At 47.7% G+C, this 12,494-nt stretch overlaps 22 non-coding genes across 22 annotated transcripts; all 22 read left to right on the forward strand.

The window, feature by feature from the left end:
• The first annotated feature begins 999 nt into the window (after nucleotides 1-999).
• On the forward strand, nucleotides 1,000-1,072 carry Trnak-cuu (transfer RNA lysine (anticodon CUU)). Its single transcript has one exon. It is a non-coding gene; the product is annotated as a tRNA-Lys (tRNA).
• Nucleotides 1,073-1,393: 321 nt separating this feature from the next.
• Trnat-agu (transfer RNA threonine (anticodon AGU)) lies at nucleotides 1,394-1,465 on the forward strand. Its single transcript has one exon. It is a non-coding gene; the product is annotated as a tRNA-Thr (tRNA).
• A 545-nt stretch (nucleotides 1,466-2,010) lies between these two features.
• On the forward strand, nucleotides 2,011-2,083 carry Trnar-ucg (transfer RNA arginine (anticodon UCG)). Its single transcript has one exon. It is a non-coding gene; the product is annotated as a tRNA-Arg (tRNA).
• A 439-nt stretch (nucleotides 2,084-2,522) lies between these two features.
• Trnak-cuu (transfer RNA lysine (anticodon CUU)) lies at nucleotides 2,523-2,595 on the forward strand. The gene has a single exon. It is a non-coding gene; the product is annotated as a tRNA-Lys (tRNA).
• Nucleotides 2,596-2,916: 321 nt separating this feature from the next.
• Trnat-agu (transfer RNA threonine (anticodon AGU)) lies at nucleotides 2,917-2,988 on the forward strand. Its single transcript has one exon. It is a non-coding gene; the product is annotated as a tRNA-Thr (tRNA).
• A 536-nt stretch (nucleotides 2,989-3,524) lies between these two features.
• Trnar-ucg (transfer RNA arginine (anticodon UCG)) lies at nucleotides 3,525-3,597 on the forward strand. Its single transcript has one exon. It is a non-coding gene; the product is annotated as a tRNA-Arg (tRNA).
• Nucleotides 3,598-4,036: 439 nt separating this feature from the next.
• Trnak-cuu (transfer RNA lysine (anticodon CUU)) lies at nucleotides 4,037-4,109 on the forward strand. Its single transcript has one exon. It is a non-coding gene; the product is annotated as a tRNA-Lys (tRNA).
• A 758-nt stretch (nucleotides 4,110-4,867) lies between these two features.
• On the forward strand, nucleotides 4,868-4,940 carry Trnar-ucg (transfer RNA arginine (anticodon UCG)). The gene has a single exon. It is a non-coding gene; the product is annotated as a tRNA-Arg (tRNA).
• A 439-nt stretch (nucleotides 4,941-5,379) lies between these two features.
• Nucleotides 5,380-5,452, forward strand: Trnak-cuu (transfer RNA lysine (anticodon CUU)). The gene has a single exon. It is a non-coding gene; the product is annotated as a tRNA-Lys (tRNA).
• Nucleotides 5,453-5,773: 321 nt separating this feature from the next.
• On the forward strand, nucleotides 5,774-5,845 carry Trnat-agu (transfer RNA threonine (anticodon AGU)). Its single transcript has one exon. It is a non-coding gene; the product is annotated as a tRNA-Thr (tRNA).
• A 545-nt stretch (nucleotides 5,846-6,390) lies between these two features.
• Nucleotides 6,391-6,463, forward strand: Trnar-ucg (transfer RNA arginine (anticodon UCG)). Its single transcript has one exon. It is a non-coding gene; the product is annotated as a tRNA-Arg (tRNA).
• Nucleotides 6,464-6,902: 439 nt separating this feature from the next.
• On the forward strand, nucleotides 6,903-6,975 carry Trnak-cuu (transfer RNA lysine (anticodon CUU)). The gene has a single exon. It is a non-coding gene; the product is annotated as a tRNA-Lys (tRNA).
• Nucleotides 6,976-7,733: 758 nt separating this feature from the next.
• Nucleotides 7,734-7,806, forward strand: Trnar-ucg (transfer RNA arginine (anticodon UCG)). The gene has a single exon. It is a non-coding gene; the product is annotated as a tRNA-Arg (tRNA).
• A 439-nt stretch (nucleotides 7,807-8,245) lies between these two features.
• On the forward strand, nucleotides 8,246-8,318 carry Trnak-cuu (transfer RNA lysine (anticodon CUU)). Its single transcript has one exon. It is a non-coding gene; the product is annotated as a tRNA-Lys (tRNA).
• Nucleotides 8,319-8,639: 321 nt separating this feature from the next.
• Nucleotides 8,640-8,711, forward strand: Trnat-agu (transfer RNA threonine (anticodon AGU)). Its single transcript has one exon. It is a non-coding gene; the product is annotated as a tRNA-Thr (tRNA).
• A 545-nt stretch (nucleotides 8,712-9,256) lies between these two features.
• Trnar-ucg (transfer RNA arginine (anticodon UCG)) lies at nucleotides 9,257-9,329 on the forward strand. Its single transcript has one exon. It is a non-coding gene; the product is annotated as a tRNA-Arg (tRNA).
• A 439-nt stretch (nucleotides 9,330-9,768) lies between these two features.
• Trnak-cuu (transfer RNA lysine (anticodon CUU)) lies at nucleotides 9,769-9,841 on the forward strand. The gene has a single exon. It is a non-coding gene; the product is annotated as a tRNA-Lys (tRNA).
• A 321-nt stretch (nucleotides 9,842-10,162) lies between these two features.
• Nucleotides 10,163-10,234, forward strand: Trnat-agu (transfer RNA threonine (anticodon AGU)). The gene has a single exon. It is a non-coding gene; the product is annotated as a tRNA-Thr (tRNA).
• Nucleotides 10,235-10,779: 545 nt separating this feature from the next.
• Nucleotides 10,780-10,852, forward strand: Trnar-ucg (transfer RNA arginine (anticodon UCG)). The gene has a single exon. It is a non-coding gene; the product is annotated as a tRNA-Arg (tRNA).
• A 439-nt stretch (nucleotides 10,853-11,291) lies between these two features.
• Trnak-cuu (transfer RNA lysine (anticodon CUU)) lies at nucleotides 11,292-11,364 on the forward strand. Its single transcript has one exon. It is a non-coding gene; the product is annotated as a tRNA-Lys (tRNA).
• Nucleotides 11,365-11,685: 321 nt separating this feature from the next.
• On the forward strand, nucleotides 11,686-11,757 carry Trnat-agu (transfer RNA threonine (anticodon AGU)). The gene has a single exon. It is a non-coding gene; the product is annotated as a tRNA-Thr (tRNA).
• A 554-nt stretch (nucleotides 11,758-12,311) lies between these two features.
• Trnar-ucg (transfer RNA arginine (anticodon UCG)) lies at nucleotides 12,312-12,384 on the forward strand. Its single transcript has one exon. It is a non-coding gene; the product is annotated as a tRNA-Arg (tRNA).
• Nucleotides 12,385-12,494: the final 110 nt, after the last annotated feature.

A 12,494-nucleotide genomic window follows, 5' to 3' on the forward strand; every position in this document is an offset into this window, starting at 1 on the left:
CGATTCACTAGTCCATAAGAACAAAGTACCCGGTATTTAAGAAATGCTCTCGCAAATGAATAGTGCGAATGGTGCTATTAAAGTAGGCACCAGAAACTGCTGCTTTTGGGAGTCTCCGGAGAATGCCGACGTGAAATACTTAGTTCTTGTGATGTATTTTCTACCCCTGATAGAGACCCTCGCGGTTGTCGTCGTCGTCGGCGCCGCCGCCGCTTTGGTAATAGCGGCAACTCGCCATTGTATCTCATAGGGTGAGGTACGTTCTACAACCGACTGAGATGGCACTAAGCGATTGAAGCTGATTTGCAAGCTCTTGTTTGATGAGCGTCATAAGGGCTTGAATGTAACTTGCGATGGGACACAGCAAGAAGTAGCGTCGCATTTTTAGTACTGAAATTGGAGAATTGCGTCAAAGATGGTAAATTCATTCCGGGAAGTGCACAAATGGCGATAATGAGGTGTGTTTGGGGAAGCGTATTGCGCCAGTGACCGTGTGGCCTAATGGATAAGGCGTCGGACTTCAGATCCGAAGATTGCAGGTTCGAATCCTGTCACGGTCGAGTTTTTCCAGTTCTGCAAAAGATGCATGCTGTTTTACTGTGTTGTTTGAGTACTACAAAACTAGTTGAAAGTTGCTGCTGTCCGCTTCCTGGCTGCAAACCGGCGTCTACCTGAAGCTCAAGCAAGACAAGGGTGATCTGTAGCGAAATTTTCGGCACAGTGCCGTTCAGGAGAGTTTTTGTTGGAACTACTGCGTCTGATTCAGGGCCCAAGAGCTACGCCACAGGCGTCTGCGCACAGTCGAGCATGTGTGTTGAATAATGGTGCTGATAGCCACGTATCATTTGAAGCAGATTTGATGCCTTTCGGAGACAATTTTTCATTGAATAGGATTGTAGCTCATTTGTGGCAGCAGGAAATAAGCTGTAGTCAAAAGGATCTTCCATAGATGGTCGCAGGTCCCATCAGTATTGTATGGCTCGTAAAGCATTGTGTGGAGCCCGGCTAGCTCAGTCGGTAGAGCATGAGACTCTTAATCTCAGGGTCGTGGGTTCGAGCCCCACGCTGGGCGGCGCAAAATTTTGTGTCTACGCGGATGCAACCTGCGCCCCTCTCGTGAGCCTTGCGTAATGAACGTAACGGGTTACGACGATGCCTAGCTTCTTATGAATATCAGAGGAATGGTATTTGAAGCTGAAAGTAACTCTGAAATGAAATAAATGTGTTGTTTTGGAATTTTAGGTGTACATCGATATCGTGTGAGATGTGTAGGAAAGCAGCAGCTGTGGTAGCTAAATGCAAATAATGGTCGCTAATGCGGTGCGTTTCCAGCTGAAGATCTCCGATTCACTAGTCCATAAGAACAAAGTACCCGAAAAGCGCGCTAGGAGGCGCCTCCTTAGCTCAGTGGCAGAGCGCTGGTCTAGTAAACCAGAGGTCGTGAGTTCGATCCTCACAGGAGGCAAATGAATTTTGTAAAAGCCCCTCCCACCGTGGCCCTTTCGAAAAAAGCGGTCAAGGATGAAACAAATTATAAATGGGTGCGGTATTTAAGAAATGCTCTCGCAAATGAATAGTGCGAATGGTGCTATTAAAGTAGGCACCAGAAACTGCTGCTTTTGGGAGTCTCCGGAGAATGCCGACGTGAAATACTTAGTTCTTGTGATGTATTTTCTACCCCTGATAGAGACCCTCGCGGTTGTCGTCGTCGTCGTCGTCGTCGGCGCCGCCGCCGCTTTGGTAATAGCGGCAACTCGCCATTGTATCTCATAGGGTGAGGTACGTTCTACAACCGACTGAGATGGCACTAAGCGATTGAAGCTGATTTGCAAGCTCTTGTTTGATGAGCGTCATAAGGGCTTGAATGTAACTTGCGATGGGACACAGCAAGAAGTAGCGTCGCATTTTTAGTACTGAAATTGGAGAATTGCGTCAAAGATGGTAAATTCATTCCGGGAAGTGCACAAATGGCGATAATGAGGTGTGTTTGGGGAAGCGTATTGCGCCAGTGACCGTGTGGCCTAATGGATAAGGCGTCGGACTTCGGATCCGAAGATTGCAGGTTCGAATCCTGTCACGGTCGAGTTTTTCCAGTTCTGCAAAAGATGCATGCTGTTTTACTGTGTTGTTTGAGTACTACAAAACTAGTTGAAAGTTGCTGCTGTCCGCTTCCTGGCTGCAAACCGGCGTCTACCTGAAGCTCAAGCAAGACAAGGGTGATCTGTAGCGAAATTTTCGGCACAGTGCCGTTCAGGAGAGTTTTTGTTGGAACTACTGCGTCTGATTCAGGGCCCAAGAGCTACGCCACAGGCGTCTGCGCACAGTCGAGCATGTGTGTTGAATAATGGTGCTGATAGCCACGTATCATTTGAAGCAGATTTGATGCCTTTCGGAGACAATTTTTCATTGAATAGGATTGTAGCTCATTTGTGGCAGCAGGAAATAAGCTGTAGTCAAAAGGATCTTCCATAGATGGTCGCAGGTCCCATCAGTATTGTATGGCTCGTAAAGCATTGTGTGGAGCCCGGCTAGCTCAGTCGGTAGAGCATGAGACTCTTAATCTCAGGGTCGTGGGTTCGAGCCCCACGCTGGGCGGCGCAAAATTTTGTGTCTACGCGGATGCAACCTGCGCCCCTCTCGTGAGCCTTGCGTAATGAACGTAACGGGTTACGACGATGCCTAGCTTCTTATGAATATCAGAGGAATGGTATTTGAAGCTGAAAGTAACTCTGAAATGAAATAAATGTGTTGTTTTGGAATTTTAGGTGTACATCGATATCGTGTGAGATGTGTAGGAAAGCAGCAGCTGTGGTAGCTAAATGCAAATAATGGTCGCTAATGCGGTGCGTTTCCAGCTGAAGATCTCCGATTCACTAGTCCATAAGAACAAAGTACCCGAAAAGCGCGCTAGGAGGCGCCTCCTTAGCTCAGTGGCAGAGCGCTGGTCTAGTAAACCAGAGGTCGTGAGTTCGATCCTCACAGGAGGCAAATGAATTTTGTAAAAGCCCCTCCCACCGTGGCCCTTTCGAAAAAAGCGGTCAAGGATGAAACAAATTATAAATGGGTGCGGTATTTAAGAAATGCTCTCGCAAATGAATAGTGCGAATGGTGCTATTAAAGTAGGCACCAGAAACTGCTGCTTTTGGGAGTCTCCGGAGAATGCCGACGTGAAATACTTAGTTCTTGTGATGTATTTTCTACCCCTGATAGAGACCCTCGCGGTTGTCGTCGTCGTCGGCGCCGCCGCCGCTTTGGTAATAGCGGCAACTCGCCATTGTATCTCATAGGGTGAGGTACGTTCTACAACCGACTGAGATGGCACTAAGCGATTGAAGCTGATTTGCAAGCTCTTGTTTGATGAGCGTCATAAGGGCTTGAATGTAACTTGCGATGGGACACAGCAAGAAGTAGCGTCGCATTTTTAGTACTGAAATTGGAGAATTGCGTCAAAGATGGTAAATTCATTCCGGGAAGTGCACAAATGGCGATAATGAGGTGTGTTTGGGGAAGCGTATTGCGCCAGTGACCGTGTGGCCTAATGGATAAGGCGTCGGACTTCGGATCCGAAGATTGCAGGTTCGAATCCTGTCACGGTCGAGTTTTTCCAGTTCTGCAAAAGATGCATGCTGTTTTACTGTGTTGTTTGAGTACTACAAAACTAGTTGAAAGTTGCTGCTGTCCGCTTCCTGGCTGCAAACCGGCGTCTACCTGAAGCTCAAGCAAGACAAGGGTGATCTGTAGCGAAATTTTCGGCACAGTGCCGTTCAGGAGAGTTTTTGTTGGAACTACTGCGTCTGATTCAGGGCCCAAGAGCTACGCCACAGGCGTCTGCGCACAGTCGAGCATGTGTGTTGAATAATGGTGCTGATAGCCACGTATCATTTGAAGCAGATTTGATGCCTTTCGGAGACAATTTTTCATTGAATAGGATTGTAGCTCATTTGTGGCAGCAGGAAATAAGCTGTAGTCAAAAGGATCTTCCATAGATGGTCGCAGGTCCCATCAGTATTGTATGGCTCGTAAAGCATTGTGTGGAGCCCGGCTAGCTCAGTCGGTAGAGCATGAGACTCTTAATCTCAGGGTCGTGGGTTCGAGCCCCACGCTGGGCGGCGCAAAATTTTGTGTCTACGCGGATGCAACCTGCGCCCCTCTCGTGAGCCTTGCGTAATGAACGTAACGGGTTACGACGATGCCTAGCTTCTTATGAATATCAGAGGAATGGTATTTGAAGCTGAAAGTAACTCTGAAATGAAATAAATGTGTTGTTTTGGAATTTTAGGTGTACATCGATATCGTGTGAGATGTGTAGGAAAGCAGCAGCTGTGGTAGCTAAATGCAAATAATGGTCGCTAATGCGGTGCGTTTCCAGCTGAAGATCTCCGATTCACTAGTCCATAAGAACAAAGTACCCGGTATTTAAGAAATGCTCTCGCAAATGAATAGTGCGAATGGTGCTATTAAAGTAGGCACCAGAAACTGCTGCTTTTGGGAGTCTCCGGAGAATGCCGACGTGAAATACTTAGTTCTTGTGATGTATTTTCTACCCCTGATAGAGACCCTCGCGGTTGTCGTCGTCGTCGGCGCCGCCGCCGCTTTGGTAATAGCGGCAACTCGCCATTGTATCTCATAGGGTGAGGTACGTTCTACAACCGACTGAGATGGCACTAAGCGATTGAAGCTGATTTGCAAGCTCTTGTTTGATGAGCGTCATAAGGGCTTGAATGTAACTTGCGATGGGACACAGCAAGAAGTAGCGTCGCATTTTTAGTACTGAAATTGGAGAATTGCGTCAAAGATGGTAAATTCATTCCGGGAAGTGCACAAATGGCGATAATGAGGTGTGTTTGGGGAAGCGTATTGCGCCAGTGACCGTGTGGCCTAATGGATAAGGCGTCGGACTTCGGATCCGAAGATTGCAGGTTCGAATCCTGTCACGGTCGAGTTTTTCCAGTTCTGCAAAAGATGCATGCTGTTTTACTGTGTTGTTTGAGTACTACAAAACTAGTTGAAAGTTGCTGCTGTCCGCTTCCTGGCTGCAAACCGGCGTCTACCTGAAGCTCAAGCAAGACAAGGGTGATCTGTAGCGAAATTTTCGGCACAGTGCCGTTCAGGAGAGTTTTTGTTGGAACTACTGCGTCTGATTCAGGGCCCAAGAGCTACGCCACAGGCGTCTGCGCACAGTCGAGCATGTGTGTTGAATAATGGTGCTGATAGCCACGTATCATTTGAAGCAGATTTGATGCCTTTCGGAGACAATTTTTCATTGAATAGGATTGTAGCTCATTTGTGGCAGCAGGAAATAAGCTGTAGTCAAAAGGATCTTCCATAGATGGTCGCAGGTCCCATCAGTATTGTATGGCTCGTAAAGCATTGTGTGGAGCCCGGCTAGCTCAGTCGGTAGAGCATGAGACTCTTAATCTCAGGGTCGTGGGTTCGAGCCCCACGCTGGGCGGCGCAAAATTTTGTGTCTACGCGGATGCAACCTGCGCCCCTCTCGTGAGCCTTGCGTAATGAACGTAACGGGTTACGACGATGCCTAGCTTCTTATGAATATCAGAGGAATGGTATTTGAAGCTGAAAGTAACTCTGAAATGAAATAAATGTGTTGTTTTGGAACTTTAGGTGTACATCGATATCGTGTGAGATGTGTAGGAAAGCAGCAGCTGTGGTAGCTAAATGCAAATAATGGTCGCTAATGCGGTGCGTTTCCAGCTGAAGATCTCCGATTCACTAGTCCATAAGAACAAAGTACCCGAAAAGCGCGCTAGGAGGCGCCTCCTTAGCTCAGTGGCAGAGCGCTGGTCTAGTAAACCAGAGGTCGTGAGTTCGATCCTCACAGGAGGCAAATGAATTTTGTAAAAGCCCCTCCCACCGTGGCCCTTTCGAAAAAAGCGGTCAAGGATGAAACAAATTATAAATGGGTGCGGTATTTAAGAAATGCTCTCGCAAATGAATAGTGCGAATGGTGCTATTAAAGTAGGCACCAGAAACTGCTGCTTTTGGGAGTCTCCGGAGAATGCCGACGTGAAATACTTAGTTCTTGTGATGTATTTTCTACCCCTGATAGAGACCCTCGCGGTTGTCGTCGTCGTCGTCGTCGTCGGCGCCGCCGCCGCTTTGGTAATAGCGGCAACTCGCCATTGTATCTCATAGGGTGAGGTACGTTCTACAACCGACTGAGATGGCACTAAGCGATTGAAGCTGATTTGCAAGCTCTTGTTTGATGAGCGTCATAAGGGCTTGAATGTAACTTGCGATGGGACACAGCAAGAAGTAGCGTCGCATTTTTAGTACTGAAATTGGAGAATTGCGTCAAAGATGGTAAATTCATTCCGGGAAGTGCACAAATGGCGATAATGAGGTGTGTTTGGGGAAGCGTATTGCGCCAGTGACCGTGTGGCCTAATGGATAAGGCGTCGGACGTCGGATCCGAAGATTGCAGGTTCGAATCCTGTCACGGTCGAGTTTTTCCAGTTCTGCAAAAGATGCATGCTGTTTTACTGTGTTGTTTGAGTACTACAAAACTAGTTGAAAGTTGCTGCTGTCCGCTTCCTGGCTGCAAACCGGCGTCTACCTGAAGCTCAAGCAAGACAAGGGTGATCTGTAGCGAAATTTTCGGCACAGTGCCGTTCAGGAGAGTTTTTGTTGGAACTACTGCGTCTGATTCAGGGCCCAAGAGCTACGCCACAGGCGTCTGCGCACAGTCGAGCATGTGTGTTGAATAATGGTGCTGATAGCCACGTATCATTTGAAGCAGATTTGATGCCTTTCGGAGACAATTTTTCATTGAATAGGATTGTAGCTCATTTGTGGCAGCAGGAAATAAGCTGTAGTCAAAAGGATCTTCCATAGATGGTCGCAGGTCCCATCAGTATTGTATGGCTCGTAAAGCATTGTGTGGAGCCCGGCTAGCTCAGTCGGTAGAGCATGAGACTCTTAATCTCAGGGTCGTGGGTTCGAGCCCCACGCTGGGCGGCGCAAAATTTTGTGTCTACGCGGATGCAACCTGCGCCCCTCTCGTGAGCCTTGCGTAATGAACGTAACGGGTTACGACGATGCCTAGCTTCTTATGAATATCAGAGGAATGGTATTTGAAGCTGAAAGTAACTCTGAAATGAAATAAATGTGTTGTTTTGGAATTTTAGGTGTACATCGATATCGTGTGAGATGTGTAGGAAAGCAGCAGCTGTGGTAGCTAAATGCAAATAATGGTCGCTAATGCGGTGCGTTTCCAGCTGAAGATCTCCGATTCACTAGTCCATAAGAACAAAGTACCCGGTATTTAAGAAATGCTCTCGCAAATGAATAGTGCGAATGGTGCTATTAAAGTAGGCACCAGAAACTGCTGCTTTTGGGAGTCTCCGGAGAATGCCGACGTGAAATACTTAGTTCTTGTGATGTATTTTCTACCCCTGATAGAGACCCTCGCGGTTGTCGTCGTCGTCGGCGCCGCCGCCGCTTTGGTAATAGCGGCAACTCGCCATTGTATCTCATAGGGTGAGGTACGTTCTACAACCGACTGAGATGGCACTAAGCGATTGAAGCTGATTTGCAAGCTCTTGTTTGATGAGCGTCATAAGGGCTTGAATGTAACTTGCGATGGGACACAGCAAGAAGTAGCGTCGCATTTTTAGTACTGAAATTGGAGAATTGCGTCAAAGATGGTAAATTCATTCCGGGAAGTGCACAAATGGCGATAATGAGGTGTGTTTGGGGAAGCGTATTGCGCCAGTGACCGTGTGGCCTAATGGATAAGGCGTCGGACTTCGGATCCGAAGATTGCAGGTTCGAATCCTGTCACGGTCGAGTTTTTCCAGTTCTGCAAAAGATGCATGCTGTTTTACTGTGTTGTTTGAGTACTACAAAACTAGTTGAAAGTTGCTGCTGTCCGCTTCCTGGCTGCAAACCGGCGTCTACCTGAAGCTCAAGCAAGACAAGGGTGATCTGTAGCGAAATTTTCGGCACAGTGCCGTTCAGGAGAGTTTTTGTTGGAACTACTGCGTCTGATTCAGGGCCCAAGAGCTACGCCACAGGCGTCTGCGCACAGTCGAGCATGTGTGTTGAATAATGGTGCTGATAGCCACGTATCATTTGAAGCAGATTTGATGCCTTTCGGAGACAATTTTTCATTGAATAGGATTGTAGCTCATTTGTGGCAGCAGGAAATAAGCTGTAGTCAAAAGGATCTTCCATAGATGGTCGCAGGTCCCATCAGTATTGTATGGCTCGTAAAGCATTGTGTGGAGCCCGGCTAGCTCAGTCGGTAGAGCATGAGACTCTTAATCTCAGGGTCGTGGGTTCGAGCCCCACGCTGGGCGGCGCAAAATTTTGTGTCTACGCGGATGCAACCTGCGCCCCTCTCGTGAGCCTTGCGTAATGAACGTAACGGGTTACGACGATGCCTAGCTTCTTATGAATATCAGAGGAATGGTATTTGAAGCTGAAAGTAACTCTGAAATGAAATAAATGTGTTGTTTTGGAACTTTAGGTGTACATCGATATCGTGTGAGATGTGTAGGAAAGCAGCAGCTGTGGTAGCTAAATGCAAATAATGGTCGCTAATGCGGTGCGTTTCCAGCTGAAGATCTCCGATTCACTAGTCCATAAGAACAAAGTACCCGAAAAGCGCGCTAGGAGGCGCCTCCTTAGCTCAGTGGCAGAGCGCTGGTCTAGTAAACCAGAGGTCGTGAGTTCGATCCTCACAGGAGGCAAATGAATTTTGTAAAAGCCCCTCCCACCGTGGCCCTTTCGAAAAAAGCGGTCAAGGATGAAACAAATTATAAATGGGTGCGGTATTTAAGAAATGCTCTCGCAAATGAATAGTGCGAATGGTGCTATTAAAGTAGGCACCAGAAACTGCTGCTTTTGGGAGTCTCCGGAGAATGCCGACGTGAAATACTTAGTTCTTGTGATGTATTTTCTACCCCTGATAGAGACCCTCGCGGTTGTCGTCGTCGTCGTCGTCGTCGGCGCCGCCGCCGCTTTGGTAATAGCGGCAACTCGCCATTGTATCTCATAGGGTGAGGTACGTTCTACAACCGACTGAGATGGCACTAAGCGATTGAAGCTGATTTGCAAGCTCTTGTTTGATGAGCGTCATAAGGGCTTGAATGTAACTTGCGATGGGACACAGCAAGAAGTAGCGTCGCATTTTTAGTACTGAAATTGGAGAATTGCGTCAAAGATGGTAAATTCATTCCGGGAAGTGCACAAATGGCGATAATGAGGTGTGTTTGGGGAAGCGTATTGCGCCAGTGACCGTGTGGCCTAATGGATAAGGCGTCGGACGTCGGATCCGAAGATTGCAGGTTCGAATCCTGTCACGGTCGAGTTTTTCCAGTTCTGCAAAAGATGCATGCTGTTTTACTGTGTTGTTTGAGTACTACAAAACTAGTTGAAAGTTGCTGCTGTCCGCTTCCTGGCTGCAAACCGGCGTCTACCTGAAGCTCAAGCAAGACAAGGGTGATCTGTAGCGAAATTTTCGGCACAGTGCCGTTCAGGAGAGTTTTTGTTGGAACTACTGCGTCTGATTCAGGGCCCAAGAGCTACGCCACAGGCGTCTGCGCACAGTCGAGCATGTGTGTTGAATAATGGTGCTGATAGCCACGTATCATTTGAAGCAGATTTGATGCCTTTCGGAGACAATTTTTCATTGAATAGGATTGTAGCTCATTTGTGGCAGCAGGAAATAAGCTGTAGTCAAAAGGATCTTCCATAGATGGTCGCAGGTCCCATCAGTATTGTATGGCTCGTAAAGCATTGTGTGGAGCCCGGCTAGCTCAGTCGGTAGAGCATGAGACTCTTAATCTCAGGGTCGTGGGTTCGAGCCCCACGCTGGGCGGCGCAAAATTTTGTGTCTACGCGGATGCAACCTGCGCCCCTCTCGTGAGCCTTGCGTAATGAACGTAACGGGTTACGACGATGCCTAGCTTCTTATGAATATCAGAGGAATGGTATTTGAAGCTGAAAGTAACTCTGAAATGAAATAAATGTGTTGTTTTGGAATTTTAGGTGTACATCGATATCGTGTGAGATGTGTAGGAAAGCAGCAGCTGTGGTAGCTAAATGCAAATAATGGTCGCTAATGCGGTGCGTTTCCAGCTGAAGATCTCCGATTCACTAGTCCATAAGAACAAAGTACCCGAAAAGCGCGCTAGGAGGCGCCTCCTTAGCTCAGTGGCAGAGCGCTGGTCTAGTAAACCAGAGGTCGTGAGTTCGATCCTCACAGGAGGCAAATGAATTTTGTAAAAGCCCCTCCCACCGTGGCCCTTTCGAAAAAAGCGGTCAAGGATGAAACAAATTATAAATGGGTGCGGTATTTAAGAAATGCTCTCGCAAATGAATAGTGCGAATGGTGCTATTAAAGTAGGCACCAGAAACTGCTGCTTTTGGGAGTCTCCGGAGAATGCCGACGTGAAATACTTAGTTCTTGTGATGTATTTTCTACCCCTGATAGAGACCCTCGCGGTTGTCGTCGTCGTCGTCGTCGTCGGCGCCGCCGCCGCTTTGGTAATAGCGGCAACTCGCCATTGTATCTCATAGGGTGAGGTACGTTCTACAACCGACTGAGATGGCACTAAGCGATTGAAGCTGATTTGCAAGCTCTTGTTTGATGAGCGTCATAAGGGCTTGAATGTAACTTGCGATGGGACACAGCAAGAAGTAGCGTCGCATTTTTAGTACTGAAATTGGAGAATTGCGTCAAAGATGGTAAATTCATTCCGGGAAGTGCACAAATGGCGATAATGAGGTGTGTTTGGGGAAGCGTATTGCGCCAGTGACCGTGTGGCCTAATGGATAAGGCGTCGGACGTCGGATCCGAAGATTGCAGGTTCGAATCCTGTCACGGTCGAGTTTTTCCAGTTCTGCAAAAGATGCATGCTGTTTTACTGTGTTGTTTGAGTACTACAAAACTAGTTGAAAGTTGCTGCTGTCCGCTTCCTGGCTGCAAACCGGCGTCTACCTGAAGCTCAAGCAAGACAAGGGTGATCTGTAGCGAAATTTTCGGCACAGTGCCGTTCAGGAGAGTTTTTGTTGGAACTACTGCGTCTGATTCAGGGCCCAAGAGCTACGCCACAGGCGTCTGCGCACAGTCGAGCATGTGTGTTGAATAATGGTGCTGATAGCCACGTATCATTTGAAGCAGATTTGATGCCTTTCGGAGACAATTTTTCATTGAATAGGATTGTAGCTCATTTGTGGCAGCAGGAAATAAGCTGTAGTCAAAAGGATCTTCCATAGATGGTCGCAGGTCCCATCAGTATTGTATGGCTCGTAAAGCATTGTGTGGAGCCCGGCTAGCTCAGTCGGTAGAGCATGAGACTCTTAATCTCAGGGTCGTGGGTTCGAGCCCCACGCTGGGCGGCGCAAAATTTTGTGTCTACGCGGATGCAACCTGCGCCCCTCTCGTGAGCCTTGCGTAATGAACGTAACGGGTTACGACGATGCCTAGCTTCTTATGAATATCAGAGGAATGGTATTTGAAGCTGAAAGTAACTCTGAAATGAAATAAATGTGTTGTTTTGGAATTTTAGGTGTACATCGATATCGTGTGAGATGTGTAGGAAAGCAGCAGCTGTGGTAGCTAAATGCAAATAATGGTCGCTAATGCGGTGCGTTTCCAGCTGAAGATCTCCGATTCACTAGTCCATAAGAACAAAGTACCCGAAAAGCGCGCTAGGAGGCGCCTCCTTAGCTCAGTGGCAGAGCGCTGGTCTAGTAAACCAGAGGTCGTGAGTTCGATCCTCACAGGAGGCAAATGAATTTTGTAAAAGCCCCTCCCACCGTGGCCCTTTCGAAAAAAGCGGTCAAGGATGAAACAAATTATAAATGGGTGCGGTATTTAAGAAATGCTCTCGCAAATGAATAGTGCGAATGGTGCTATTAAAGTAGGCACCAGAAACTGCTGCTTTTGGGAGTCTCCGGAGAATGCCGACGTGAAATACTTAGTTCTTGTGATGTATTTTCTACCCCTGATAGAGACCCTCGCGGTTGTCGTCGTCGTCGTCGTCGTCGTCGTCGTCGGCGCCGCCGCCGCTTTGGTAATAGCGGCAACTCGCCATTGTATCTCATAGGGTGAGGTACGTTCTACAACCGACTGAGATGGCACTAAGCGATTGAAGCTGATTTGCAAGCTCTTGTTTGATGAGCGTCATAAGGGCTTGAATGTAACTTGCGATGGGACACAGCAAGAAGTAGCGTCGCATTTTTAGTACTGAAATTGGAGAATTGCGTCAAAGATGGTAAATTCATTCCGGGAAGTGCACAAATGGCGATAATGAGGTGTGTTTGGGGAAGCGTATTGCGCCAGTGACCGTGTGGCCTAATGGATAAGGCGTCGGACTTCGGATCCGAAGATTGCAGGTTCGAATCCTGTCACGGTCGAGTTTTTCCAGTTCTGCAAAAGATGCATGCTGTTTTACTGTGTTGTTTGAGTACTACAAAACTAGTTGAAAGTTGCTGCTGTCCGCTTCCTGGCTGCAAACCGGCGTCTA

The sequence above is a fragment of the Schistocerca nitens genome, chromosome 8, assembly GCF_023898315.1.
Source record: "Schistocerca nitens isolate TAMUIC-IGC-003100 chromosome 8, iqSchNite1.1, whole genome shotgun sequence".
Taxonomy (NCBI): domain Eukaryota; kingdom Metazoa; phylum Arthropoda; class Insecta; order Orthoptera; family Acrididae; genus Schistocerca; species Schistocerca nitens.